At 37.5% G+C, this 14,468-nt stretch overlaps 1 long non-coding RNA gene across 1 annotated transcript in view; it reads right to left on the reverse strand.

Moving 5' to 3' along the window:
• Positions 1-14,468, reverse strand: part of LOC148698572 (uncharacterized) — a 140,272-nt gene that overhangs the window by 15,015 nt on the left and 110,789 nt on the right. The gene's annotated exons all lie outside the window — the stretch shown is intronic.

A 14,468-nucleotide genomic window follows, 5' to 3' on the forward strand; every position in this document is an offset into this window, starting at 1 on the left:
CCTTCTTCATGCTAGAATATGTTTAGTATAATGGCACAAGTAAGGGTGTCGAATCCACAGGGACTAATTGGACCTATATAATCACTTGTTTTGCAAGAACTCTTTACTAGAGAAATAAAACTAATCAATGTAGGCAGATTTGTTGTTGTAACTTGAAAGCATAAGGAAATGAAGTAAACACAAAATGAATGAATCAACAGCTAATAAAATGAGATAGTACCAATGGAGATAAAGCTAGGGATTCGATTTTACCATTGCTAACCCAAGGCCATGCTTGTTGAATCAGATTATACTCATCCATCTACCTATTTCTTGAGTTTGTTTCACTTAGATATGATCAACCATATGATGTGTGGATTTGATCAAATGTCTCTAATCATGAGCCTAATTGTGATGTGCAACTTTGGTTCCTAATCAAGAATATATAGTGCACAAGAAACTTTCACAAAACCAAAGGGAACACTCGGCAGGATGTTTGCAAAACATTCCCTTCATTCATTCACATATCCACCAAGATTATGCATGATGTGTGCTTTAATCTTGGCTAAACAACCTGTGGTTAATTCAAATGATGATCAAGCATCAAAATCAACACACTAAGTCTCAATTAAAACGGAGAATGAAACAAGAAATAGATAGATTAAATGAGAATTCTGAATTAACTACATGGCAATCTTGCAAGGCTACATCGAATCCCTAGAGAGAGATTAGTTACACTTCATGTTTACAAAAGCTTTGACATAAAAATATATAACATGAGTGAACATAGGATTAAGAAGAAAGAACCCTTGAAGCAAAACTGATGTCGAAATCCCTTAAGAGTTGCCTTCGGTGTGGGTGCTCCAAGTGTGTTGTAAATGAAGGTGGAGCGGCTAAGGTTGAATGGTTTCTGCGAATGGGAGAGTGTATGGAATGGAATGAAGCCAAGAAGAGATTGTGTAGAAATGGAAGGGGATTTGCGGCAAAGGGGAAGATTGGATGTGTTTGTGGTGTCTTGTGTATGAAAATGAGATCAGATTTTTGTGTATGAATGCATGGGTTTTTATAGGGGGAATGGGAGAATATGTGGGTTATTGTTTAAGAGTGAATGTGGTTGTTATGACTGAGAGTGCATGTGGATGAAATAATGATGGAAAAAGAGCTAGGTTGTTGGTGTGTGAATGCATGTGTTGAATTGGTGGTGCAATGATGAAAGAGTAAGTGCATGTGTGTGTGAATGGTGGTGCAATGATGAAAGAGTAAGTGCATGTGTGTGTGAATGGTGGTGCAATGATGAAAGAATAAGTGCATGTGTGTGTGAATGGTGGTAGCTAGGGTGAATTATGATGAATGCATGTGGAATAAAGATGGAGAAGGTGGTGTAATGATGAAGGAGTAAGTGCATGTGTGTGTGAATGGTGGTGCAATGATGAAAGAGTAAGTGCATGTGTGTGTGAATGGTGTTTCTTGATGGTTTTGGGGTTGTGATGCATGTGAATGCATGTGGCTAAGGGTTGTTGATTGGGCTAGAGGTTTTGCATGGCTCAAAGGATTGTTGATTGGGCTAGGCCCTTTGTTTTATGTCCAAAGTGCATACAAGACTTTCAAATTCGTCCAACACTTTGGCTCCAAGCATATGCTATCCATTCCAAGCCCAATTTTGCTCCAAAATGCTCCAAAATGCATCTTTTTGCTTCCTTAGCCATATGAACCTAAAAACACACGAAAATGGCTTAAACTACTAAAACAATTATGAATTAACAACATAGATGCACGAAAACAAGCTAAGTAAGTCGCCTAAATATGCTCCTATCAATTAGGCAAGAATTTTGGAATAGAAAAGGGTATGTGAGTTATGGCTGAGCTTGGGTATGAAAAAGGAATGTGTTTAAATGGTTTAAAACATGAAACAAAGCCCTTCCTTGCACGGCAAGGAAGGGAAACACAAAGGGGACACACGGCAATGACTTTAGGTTGCAAGGGACATTGTTTTGTGACCTAGAATAGGTAGGAGCCTTTGATATTGCTGAAATATGGAGTCCTTAAGGATTAGGAAAGATTAAACCAAAATAGGAAACCTTAGCTTAACTTTCCTACTTCAAGTAGGAACCTTCTTTGACTAGGATTCCTCATTTGATTAGGAATCCTCTTGTGATTAGGAATCCTCTTGTGATTAGGAATCCTAACTCAATTAGGTCTTCAATTTCGTCCATTCCTTTTGCTCCAAACATAAGCTATCCATTCCAAGTCCAATTTTGCTCCAAAATGCACCTTTTTGCTTCCTTAGCCATATGAACCTAAAAACACACGAAAATAGCTTAAACTACTAAAACAACTATGAATTAACAATATAAATGCACGAAAACAAGCTAAGTAAGTCGCCTAAATATGCTCCTATCAAATTCCCCCACACTTAGCTTTTGCTAGTCCTCGAGCAAAACAAAAAGAAACAAAAAGAACACAACCAAAACACATTCTAATCCTTCCAACATGTACCTCAGGGATTTCCAACGAACATGACACAATAAAGAACATCATTCCCACGGTTTTTAGCTTTCTTTACACTTCAACAAACACTTAATCATAGTTACCACATATTAGTTCACATTTAATCAATTAAAACAATGTTTTGAATGTAGTAACAAGCCTTAGAGAATTCCCTCAATTCCTCACTAGAATGCACTCTATTTTCACACAGATTTTCTAACTCCACACCCTACACTAGGTATATGTGAGAAGATTGATGTAAATATGAAGACTAACACTCACATATGTTATATCAAAGAAAGCATTTTCTGGATTTACAACAATGGCATGTTTATGATCTCATGAATGGAATGCTACTACTTAGAACGAGAACCAGTGATTCCATATGCTCATACCAAATTCAAACTCCACATATTGAACACATAACGTCAAGATAAAAGTTGAGGGTTGTAACGGGGCTAAGGGTATTGGCTAACAAAGAAAGGTAAAGGATAACAAAGGTTCTTATAGCAATAGGAAGCAAAGTAATGAAATTGACACTCAAACTCACTTTTAATGGCAGAAATCAACTTTTAAACACAAGGGAAGATTTTGCAATATATTGATCAAAAGGAGTTCATTCTAAGTCATGCTTCACTATCTTTTAAGAACAAGGGTATGGGAAGTCCTAATCTAGGCTAGGTAAGGATAATGTGGCTAACAAAGAAAATAGGCTTGAAAAGGCTCAAAAGGGGTAATCCTACAATACATGTGAAAAGGGATAGCCTTTTTGGCTTTGGGTTGACTAACAACTTCATCTTATTGTATGTTATGCAATCAATATCATGCTTTGAATGAAATGGGCATGAGTTCTAGTATTTGGAACTATAATGACATACATTCCAAGTAGCAACCAAGCAAAGAATGATGAGATCATGCAACGACTTTAGAAAACAAGAAATCACAGATTTATACTTTCCAAAGAACGTTATAGGCTCAAGTCTCTCAAGGATGTAGCTTTAGTTTGAGTTCCTTCCTTCAAGCATGTTACAAAAACTGATTTTCTCTTTGTAATTACATGTGAATTCATAAGCTATAACCATAACCAAGCATAAATGATAGGAGCATATTTATGCGACTTAGTTTGCTTTTTTTCGTGTATTTATGTTATTAGTTCTTAGTTATTTTAGTTCTTTAAGCTTCTTTTGTGTGTTTTCAGGTTCATAAGACGTATTTGGCAAAAGGATGCATTTTGGAGCCTTTTGGAGCACTTTTGGGCACAAATTGGATAGCTTATGCTTGGAGCAAAAGGAATGGACGAAATTGAAGAGTTGATGTCGCAAGGATTCCTACTACGACAAGGATTCCTACTACGATGAGGATTCCAATTACGAGAAGGTTTCCAAATTGAAGGAGGTTTCCCACTCACATGAGGATTCCTAGTTGGACGAGGATTCCTAATCACACAAGGATTCCTACTTGAAGTATGAAAGTTAAGCCAAAGTTTCCTATTTTGGTTGACCTTTCCTAAATCAAGAACGCTCTAAGTTTTAGCACTTAAGATGGCTCCCGAGCACCCTTGGACAACAAACAAAGGTTCTTTGCAACTTTCCCTTCCTTGCCATGCAAGGAAGGTTGTTTCCCTTTCTTTGTGCAAACTTCTGTTGATGTATTAGTCCTTCCTAATGCTAGAATATATTTAGTATAATGGCATAAGTAAGGGTGTCGAATCCACAGGGACTAATTGGACCTATGTAACTACTTGTTTGCAAGAACTCTATAAAATGAATCAAACTAAACAAACTAGGCAGATTTGGAAATGAATCAAACTAGTCTAAATAGACAGATTTGTTGTTGTAGCTTGAAAGCATGAGAAAATGAAGAAAACACAAGTAAATGAATCAACAACTAATGTAATAGGATAGTATCAATGGAAATGAAGCTAGGGATTCGGTTTCACCATTGCTTAACTAAGTCCATGTTTGTCAAGTTAGCTTGTACTCATTCATCTACCTATTTCTTGAGTTTGTTTCACTTGGATATGATCAACCATATGATGTGTGGATTTGATCAAATGTCTCTAATCATGAACCTAATTGTGATGTGCAACTTTGGTTCATAATCAAGATTATGTAATGTACAAGAAACTTTCATAAAACCAAAGGGATTAACTCGGCAGGATGTGTGCTAAACACTCCCTTCATTCATTCACATATCTACCAAGATTATACATGATGTGTGTTCTAATCTTGGCTACACAACTTTGTGATTAATTCAAATGATGATCAAACATTAAAATCAACACACAAAGTCACCATTAAAACAGAAAATGAAACAAGAAATAGATGGACAAAATGAGCATTCTAACTTAATTACATGGAAAACTTTGCAAGGTTACATCGAATCCCTAGAGGAGGATTAGTTACAATTCATGTTTACAAAAGATTTAACATAAACATATGAAACATGAATGAACATAGAATTAATAAGAAGAAACCCTTGAAGTAAAACTGATGTTGAATTCCTTGAAGAGTTCCTTGGTGTTGCTTCTCCAAATGTGGTGCGGATGAAGGTAGATTGGTGATGGTTGGATGGTTTCTGCACTTGGGAGAATGAAATGGTCAGAGATGGAGTGATATGGAGTGTTTTGGCGTGTGACTCATGGAATGGAAGAAGAAGAAACATGCGGATGGGAGAGAATGTGCAATGGAATAGAATCTGGACAGTTTTTGTGAATGGGGGAGAGAATGTCGAACTGAATAGAATGGAGGGGGAGGATGAGTGAGGATATTTTCTGTGAAAGGAAGAGAATGTGGAATGCAATGGAATGGAGAGAATGTGAGAGTAACAATGGACAGAAAATGGAGCCGAAAACAAGCTGTGTGTAATGGAATGGTTGAAGAGAAAACTTGCGGATGGGAAAGTAGTATCTCCCCAACATTCAGATTGGATCTTGGCTTTGTTTAACTCAGATGGCAGAGCTTAAGTGATGGAAATGATTGTGTTTCTGAGATGGTAGACTCACAGCCTGGACATGATCTGCAAGGAAATGTTAATGTATTCAAAGAAGCACATGCTCTTGCTGCCACAAGTGAGTGGAACCTGCAAAGGTGACTTGGACCACCAGAAAATGCTTTGTAAAAATCTGGAAAGGAGAAGGGATCACACGGCATGGACTAAGAATGATTGATTTTCTGGAATAATGGGTGAATAACAAAAGGGAAAGGTGCAAGCATGGGTTTTATTTAATTGAAGTGCATGTGTATTTCTGCAAAGATGAAGTGCAGAAATGTAATGGAATGCACGGAAGGGATGTGGATCATGCATGTGAAGATGTGGCTGAATGGATTAAGTAATGGAAATGGATGTTTTTGGCTCAAAAGGGAGTTGGAATGGCATGGGACGCACAGACTGGATGTTAGCATGCATGTGACCGTATGTTTGGTGTTTAGAAGTGCATAAAATGATGGGATTGCATGAGAACACACGGTCAAGGTTGTGACATGCATATGAACGCATGTTTTGGTGTTGGAACCACATAGTTGACTTCAATGACTTTGCCTTGTTTAGAATCACCCAATATGGCCGAATTGCATTTCTTAACACTTCACATCATTTCTGGAATGTTTTTACTTCATTTGCCTTCCCATTGATCCAATTTCTCCCTTGCTGCACACTAACACCAAATAAGGTAAAATGCAACTAGTTTAATCCAAAACAATCACAAAGACGCCAAATAATGAAGATATAACGTATACAAAATGTGACTTATCAAATACCCCCAAACCTGGTTTTTGCTAGTCCTCGAGCAAACTTAAAACTAAAACACACAAAAACACAAACATATAACTAAACCACTTTCGCTGGCTAAACGATTGCACTGAGCATGTACAACAAGCCTTTGAACCCCTAGGTGTCCCTAGTTGGAGGAGTTGTGTCTCCTGAGGGTTTACAGTGATGACACCCACAAACATCTACAAACACTGCAAACAATTTGGTTAAAACATGCTTTAAACAAACTAATAAGAACTAATGAAGATTTTGTCATTCTTTCAACTCAAAAGTTTGCCACTTCAAAGAATCGTATCAATTGTAACTTATAAAGATATTTCTCCATGTCTTACAACTTCAAGGTCACCATACCCAAATGCTTAAGGTAGAATTCGCCTCAACTCTACTCCTCACAGATTTCACTCAAATTTTCACTCAGATCTTAAGGTTTAATCTCTCCACAATCATATATGAGTGAAAATATGCAAAGGAAATCAAACTTCTCACATATGAAATCTGAAATGAAAGCACAATTTCTGAGTAGATCTCATGAAATGAATCAAATGCTAAGAATATCGATAACACACACACTTACTATCACCCATGAATACATCCTCAATGATCAGCTAGGTCTTTTTCAAGATTGTAATGTAAGGCTTAGGTTATAGGTTACGAGAGAAGTGATATGAAATACTAGCGCTTGGGGTATACCAAAGTGTTCTTGAGGATCATGCTCTTCACTTGCATTTGTTTTCTTTCTTCTTTGTTTTTGGCATCCAGGCCCTATGTCTTATCATGAGGAGATTTGGAACTTGTATCCACTTTGATTCTCTTCTTTTCTTTTTTTTTTTATAACTTTTTTTTTTTAGAAGAATCTTCAACATAGGTGCCCTCGGTACATGCCACAATCTTGTTCTAAGCTCAATTTACCTTTAGTCTTCATCACCTTGGTATTCCCCAAACTATAAGGTATGGCTTGTAATGGGCTAGAATGGGTAGAGTATGGTGTGGGTGATGAAAGAATTAGGCTAAAGTGTTTGGCTGCAACAAGGGTGAATGGAGCACACAAATGGGTAGGATTTAAGCCTTTTAGTAGTTAACACATGCATAGCCTAACTCTGCCATCAATGATTCCACCTGACGGGAGCGGGCAAGCAGGCGTTGGCCCATGTTGGACACAGAACTCGCACACTGAACACTAAGTGCGAGGGACTCTTGAACGGCCAACTCATCGGACCGTCCTGACAGCAGCCTACTATCTTTTGGAGTGAGGAGGTTCCTAGCTACTATTGTAGCTGTTGTGGCGTCCTGCATCACGGAGTCTTCACCTGTAAGAAGACCGTTAGAAGATAAGAAAGAAGGGCGCCATACGTTACCTTGACGCGGCGCGCCCGTATCACTGCTAAGGCTCAATTCCAAGCTAAGGTTCGATGAGTTTGCCATTTTTCAAAAGTGTTCAAAGAGAAGGGATGGAGTTAAATTTCAAAGGGCCGGAGTCGATTTTCAAGAATGGGAAATCTTCAGAGTATGTTTGTTGTGGTGATCGATAGCTCTATAAAAAGCCAAAGCGACGCGTCCACCAATTCAAGAAGCCGGAATTTCCGGCGTAATTTAGGCGACGCTTTCTCGGCTTTTCAGAAGGCGCGTTCAACTTTGTCAAAAGTTCACGTGGAGGTCATCATCGCAGCTACACTTTTGCCGACAAGCGTAAATTTCGGCGACGCTTTCTCTGCTTTTCAGAAAACGCGTGCGACTTTGTCAAAAGAGCTCTGACAGAGCCGCATCCGCACTACCACGTGTCGTTCAAAAAGCGAAGGGGTGCCTGTGCAGAAATCGAAGGGGCGTCCGCTCAGAAATCGAAGAGCCGTTTGCTCAGAAATTGAAGAGACGTTTGTCGACAAGGGTAAAAGAACAGTACCACCACTTGATATTATCTCTATATATGTCGACCTTCGTCTTTTATGGCAAGGCAAACCTGAAGAAAATGTCCAACTCTTCAGCACCTCTGAGGGCGCTCTCCCAGCAACGCCTTTTGAAATACTCAATTTTTTCTCCCCCAAAGAAGATACCAGAAACCTGGAGTACAAATAAGGCAGAAGGAAACGGTCGATCGAAGCATGTGGAGACAACCACAACAAATACATGTGCTGCTTCATTCGCCGTTTCTTCAAAAGCAAAGGTATCTCATATCATCAAGGTCTAAAGCAAAAGTATCTCATATCATGCTCTTTCCCTGTCCTTTCCTTTGTCCTTGTTATTACTCGCATGGCAAAGTAAAACGAAAGCAATCAGAGGCACTTGGAGTCAGTCTTCTGTTCTGGAACCGACTGCCTGGAATCCATTCCTGATTGCTTACCTAGCGTTGCTCTCGACCACTTCTGCAAGGGGAGCAAGCAAGGCAAGGAAAATGATACATTGAAGCATGTGGAGACAAACATAGGCTGAGTTATCCTCCAACCCTTTTCAATAGGAATTGGAAAGATTGAACAAAGAAACAGACCAAAGGAGTAAGCTCAGACCTTCGGGGGAGACCAAAAGAATCCTGCTGCCCAGTTCAAGAGTAGCACAAAGGAAAATCAACGATGGGAGGAACCCCTGTGGAGTCAACAACATCAAGCCTCAATGCAATCAACAAGGAGAAGATGGAATTTACATTCCACAACCAGATTTGCGTCTCTAAACTCTTCTCTTTGTTAATTACATTTTGCCATGTTTAGTATGTTTAAGTGCTTTTTGTGTGTTTACTTATGTTTTGTGTGAATCTATGCTTAAAACATTGAGGACAATGTTTGATTTAAGTGTGGGGGGGTAACTAATGTTGTTAATGCAAATTCGTGGGATTTTATCACCCATAACTTCAAATGTTGTTCCTTGCTGTTTTAAGGTGTTTTTAAATTGTTTTAGAGTGTTTTAGTGTGTTTTGTTTTATAACTCCGAAAATCACATAAAAATTTGAAGAAAATGTTTTGAAAAGCCTAAAAAGAGTGTTTTGAGTCGTTTTTGTGTGTTTGTGTCTTAGGGTACCTTCCAACACAATGATAAGGATTTGGTTTATAATTGCATGACGGTTAAAAAGAGTTATAAACATAGGGAAAAGTTTGATTTACTCTTGGTATATGCTTGGTTATGGTTATAATGTATGACTTCACATGCAATCATAAAAGAAAAATTCGTTTTTGTAACATGCTTGAAGGAAGGAACTCAAACAAACGCTACAACCCTGTGAGACTCGAGCCATTACCTTCTTTGGAGAGTTATTTTCTGTGATTCTTTATTTTCTAAAGTTGTTGCATGATCTCATTATTCCTTGCTTGGTTGCTACTTAGAATGCAATTGTATCATGATAGAACTAAATGCTAGAACTTATATCTGTTTCATTCAAAGCATGACATTGAATTGCATAACACATATCAAGATGAAGTTGTGTAATTGCCACCATAACCAAATAGCCTTACTTCCCATATTTCGTATTTGTTATTAGTTTTAACCCCGTTGAGCCTCGTTTAGCCTATTTTCTTTGCTAACCACATCACCCCTTACCTAGTCTAGATTAGGACCATCCGTACCCTTGTTCTTGAAGTATAGTGAGCATGACTTAAATGAATTCCTTTTGATTAATATGTTGCAGAAAATAAGTGTGGGGGAAGGGATTTTTGTGTGTATGTATGTGCCTAAGTCTTAAAGGAGGCACGGAAAAAAAAAAGAAAAAAAAAATGTGAGAAAAAGAAGAAGAAAAGAAAGAAAAAGAGTGAAAATAAGTGAGAATGGACTCACAAGTGTGATTGTTGAAGAAAGAGCCCAAAAAGTTTGAATATGGCCCTAAGTTTTGTGTGACTTCCCCTTGGGTGTTCAAAGTTGACTTCTGCGTTCTAAAGGGAATTCTAAGTGCCTAATTCAATACTTTGCTCACTATTGCTTAAAGAACGTTTGTTTTCCCTATCCTTTCTTTGTTAGCCAAACACCTTTAGCCCCGTTTCAACCCTTATGCTTCTATCTTGATCGTTATGTGTTCAATATGTGGAATTTGGAATTGATATGAGCTTATGGAATCACTGGTTCTCATTCTAAGTAGTAGCATTCCATTCATGAGATCATATTCATGTCATTATCGTAAATCCAGAAAATGCTTTCTTTGTTATAACATATGTGAGATACTAGTCTTTCATGTTTACATCAATCTCTCACATATAACTAGTGTAGGGTGTATAGTCAGAAAATCTATGTGAAAATAGAGTGCATTCTAGTAAGGAATTGAGGAAATTCTCTAAGGCATGTTACTACATTCGAAATGGTTTTAAATGCTTAAATGTGAACTAGTATGTGGTGATTATGATTAAGAATGTACTTAAGTGTAAAGATGGCTAAAATCTGTGGGGATAATGATTTTTAACATGTCATGAGCATTGGAAATCCGTGAGACGATTGTTGGAAGGTGTAGGTTGTGTTTTGTTCGTTTTGTCTAGTTTCGTGTTCTTTTGTTGTTTTGTTTTGCTCGAGGACTAGCAAAAGATAAGTGTGGGGGTATTTGATAGGAGCATATTCATGCGACTTAAATGGCTTGTTCTCGTACATTTACGTTATGTTTCTTTAGTTATTTTAGTCCTTTAAGCTATTTTCGTGTGTTTGTAGGTCCAAAGGGTTAAAGGAGCAAAAAGATGCATTTTGGAGACTTTTGGAGCACTTTTGGGCTAAGGATGGATAGCTTATGCTTGGCACCAAAATGTTGGACGAAATTGAAGACCAAAGTGTTGGAACTTTGTTCCCTTTAGTTTTAGGACATTTAAACCTTTCCAATTCCCTTATGCCGTGCATCTCCACCTTTCTCCCAAAACCATACACATGCTCCCATTACTTATCATAATCACATATCATATCACTTATCATTCATCACTTATCATTCACCACTTATCACTTATCATATCATTCACCACTTATCATTCATCAAACACATGCATTCACATGTTTTCACAATCTGCCATCATTCCAACCAAAACCGTGCACATGCTATCACCATGCATTCACATGCACTTGTTCCTCCATCATTCCATCCTTTAAAACATTGCACATGCACTTTAAACATTCACCCACATGCATTTCCACCCACATGCTATCCCATTTCAGATTGTCATTTCCCCTTTAATCAACACATGCATCCCCTCACCAAGAAATCATTCATTCCACATGCAATCAGAAAATCCACTTCATAACACATGCATCTTGGCAGATTATTCCTTCATCATTGCACCACACATTCATTGCACATGCTTTCACATTCAACACACATGCAATTCCAGATTTCACATGCACACACAAACATTAGCACATGCAACCTAGCTGTCATGTTCCCCCCATTTCACCTATAAATACTCATTCATTCATTCTCATTCATCCACAATTCATTTCACAACAGAAATTGGTCCCTTGGGGCCGTGCCCTTCACAAAGTCCATCCATTCCATTCATACACTTCATCCATTGCAGAAATGTAGACCATAAACCCCTCTTTGTGCCGTGACTCTCCCTTACAATCCAAACATCATCCTTCCATTTCCATAATTCCCCAATCCATTCAACACACCAACAACATCCCTTAGACCTTGTGCTACGACGAAGAGGAAGATAAGAGAGCCTAAACGTTCATACAATTCAAGTTTGAGTTGTTGGAATGTTTAGGTGTTTCTTTGATTCTACATCAGTTTTGCTTCAAGGGTTCTTTCTTCTTATTAATTCTATGTTCATTCATGTTTTATATTTTTATGTTAAATCCTTTGCAAACATGAATTGTAACTAATCCTCTTCTATGGATTTGATGTAGCCTTGCAAAGTTTGCCATGTAGTTAATTCGGAATTCTCATTTAATCTATCTATTTCTTGCTTCATTCTCCGATTTAATTGTGACTTAGTGTGTTAATTTTAGTGCTTGATCATCATTTGAATTAACCACAGGTTGTTTAGCCAAGATTAAAGCACACATCATGCATAATCTTGGTGGATATGTGAATGAATGAAGGGAATGTTTTGCAAACATCCTGTCGAGTGTTCCCTTTGGTTTTGTGAAAGTTTCTTATGCACTACATAGTCTTGATTAGGAACCAAAGTTGCACATCACAATTAGGCTCATAATTAGAGACATTTGATCAAATCCACACATCATATGGCTGATCATATCTAAGTGAAACAAACCCAAGAAATAAGTAGAGGGATGAGTATAATCTGACTTAACAAGCATGGACTTGGCTTAGAAATGGTGAAATCGAATCTCTAGCTTCATCTTCATTGGTACTATCCTTGTACATTAGTTGTTGATTCATTCATGTTGTGTTTACTTCACTTCCTTATGCTTTAATTTACAATCTGTTTGTTTCCAAGTTTCTGTTTTTATTTCAAGTTTCATTCAAAACCAGTCCCCCATTTCTTTTAAAGTGTTAGATTAGTTAGAAATACATTTAGTTTGTGTTTGTAAGTGTTTTGATTCATTTTGTTTCTCAAATTCGTCCAAAGTACTCAAGGTGCTCAAAACTGCCCAGAAAGTGATTTTAAGGCAGTTTTGAGTGTTTTGGTGCTGTTTTGAGTCTTTTGGTTTGTTTTAGTGTTTTAAAGTTTAGTTTTGCTTTCCTTGAGTCTAGTATAGTGTTTCATATTGTTATTTTACGTTTTTTTGAGTCAAATCCAAGTGGTTAACAATCCCTCCTAATCCCCGGTCTAGAACGATCCCTACTTATACATATACTACAATTTGACGAAAAGAGGGTTTAATTTGTGTGCGTATAATTATCGCATCAATTTCCTTCATTAGTTAATTCACATGCTCCATACTTATCATCACCACTCATTACTTATCACATATCATCACCACTTACCACTTATCATTCACCACTTATCATATCATACATTCATTTATCACTTATCATAATCATTCACTTATCACTTAACATATCATACACTTATCACTTATCACTCATAATCACCTACAACATCCACCTACTTCACCTACAACATCCACCTACTTCACCTACAACATCCACCTAATTCACCTACAACATCCACCTACTTCACCTACAACATCCACCTACTTCACCTACAAATGACATAGCCATATGTTCCCTCCACTACTCCTATAAATACCCTTGCATTCATTCATTCATGGACATCTCATTTTCATACACAACACATTACAAACACATTCTCCCTTCCCTAGCCGTGAGCTTCCCATCTCTCCCCTTATAATCCAAACACCATTTTTCCATTCCCCTTCCACTTCTACACCACTCCTCATCCATTTCCATAATCCCCCAAACCTCACCTTAGACCTTGTGCTACAACGAAGAGGAAGAGAAGAGGGCCTAAACGTTCATACAATTCAAGTTTGAGTTGTTGGAATGTTTAGGTGATTCTTTGATTTCAATGTTTCATTTTAATTCTCTTTGTTTTGTGCGTATGAGGAATGGAAGAGAAGAGTGCCTAAACGTTCATACAATTCAAGTTTGAGTTGTTGGAATGTTTAGGCGTTTCTTTGATTTCAAAGATATGAGGAAATAAAACCCCCTTTAGCTAGGGGGTGATTCGAAACTATGTTTATTACTTGCAATATGAATTGATTAACTTTCGTTGGAATTTCATAAGTTGTGGATTCAATTTGTTTAACCGTTTGATTGATAACTTATTTATGTATGTTTATTAAGAATGCGCGCTTAATTTTCATGCATGAATATGACGCTAGAATATAAGTGAGTTTCACCTAATCGTTATGAACTTATATTCACAAGTAGTGGAGGTTGCTTATAAACAATCGCGTTAAATGAATTCTTGGCACTAGTTTCATGCTCATCATAGTAACGAATGCCTCGTCAACACTTATAGTTTTCATAATGCTTAATGATCTTTGATTGTATCTTTATTGTGCTGTTCACGTAAAGGACTTTTGGAGAATGTTGTGAATTGCGTTGCGCTAACCCATCCAATTCATTAACTTAAGGAAAACTTGACGGTTAATTTAAGCGGACCTAATTAACTCGGAGTATTGAGTTTCATAATTTATCGAAAGACCAACTGAGAATCAATCTTGTATGCAAGTGTAATATGTGTGGAGAAGAACCCCTTGGCTATTCCATCATCCATATTTTCATCACATTTATATTTACGTTTTGCCTTTAATTACAATTTGTGCAATTTAGTTAATTTCGTCAAATCAAACCCCCCCTTTACTTTCTTGTTCTTTAGTGCTTAGAATCTGTTTAGTTTATGTTTTAAAGT

This window comes from Pyrus communis, chromosome 2 (assembly GCF_041283825.1).
Source record: "Pyrus communis isolate YQ-2024b chromosome 2, ASM4128382v1, whole genome shotgun sequence".
In the NCBI taxonomy this organism is placed as follows: domain Eukaryota; kingdom Viridiplantae; phylum Streptophyta; class Magnoliopsida; order Rosales; family Rosaceae; genus Pyrus; species Pyrus communis.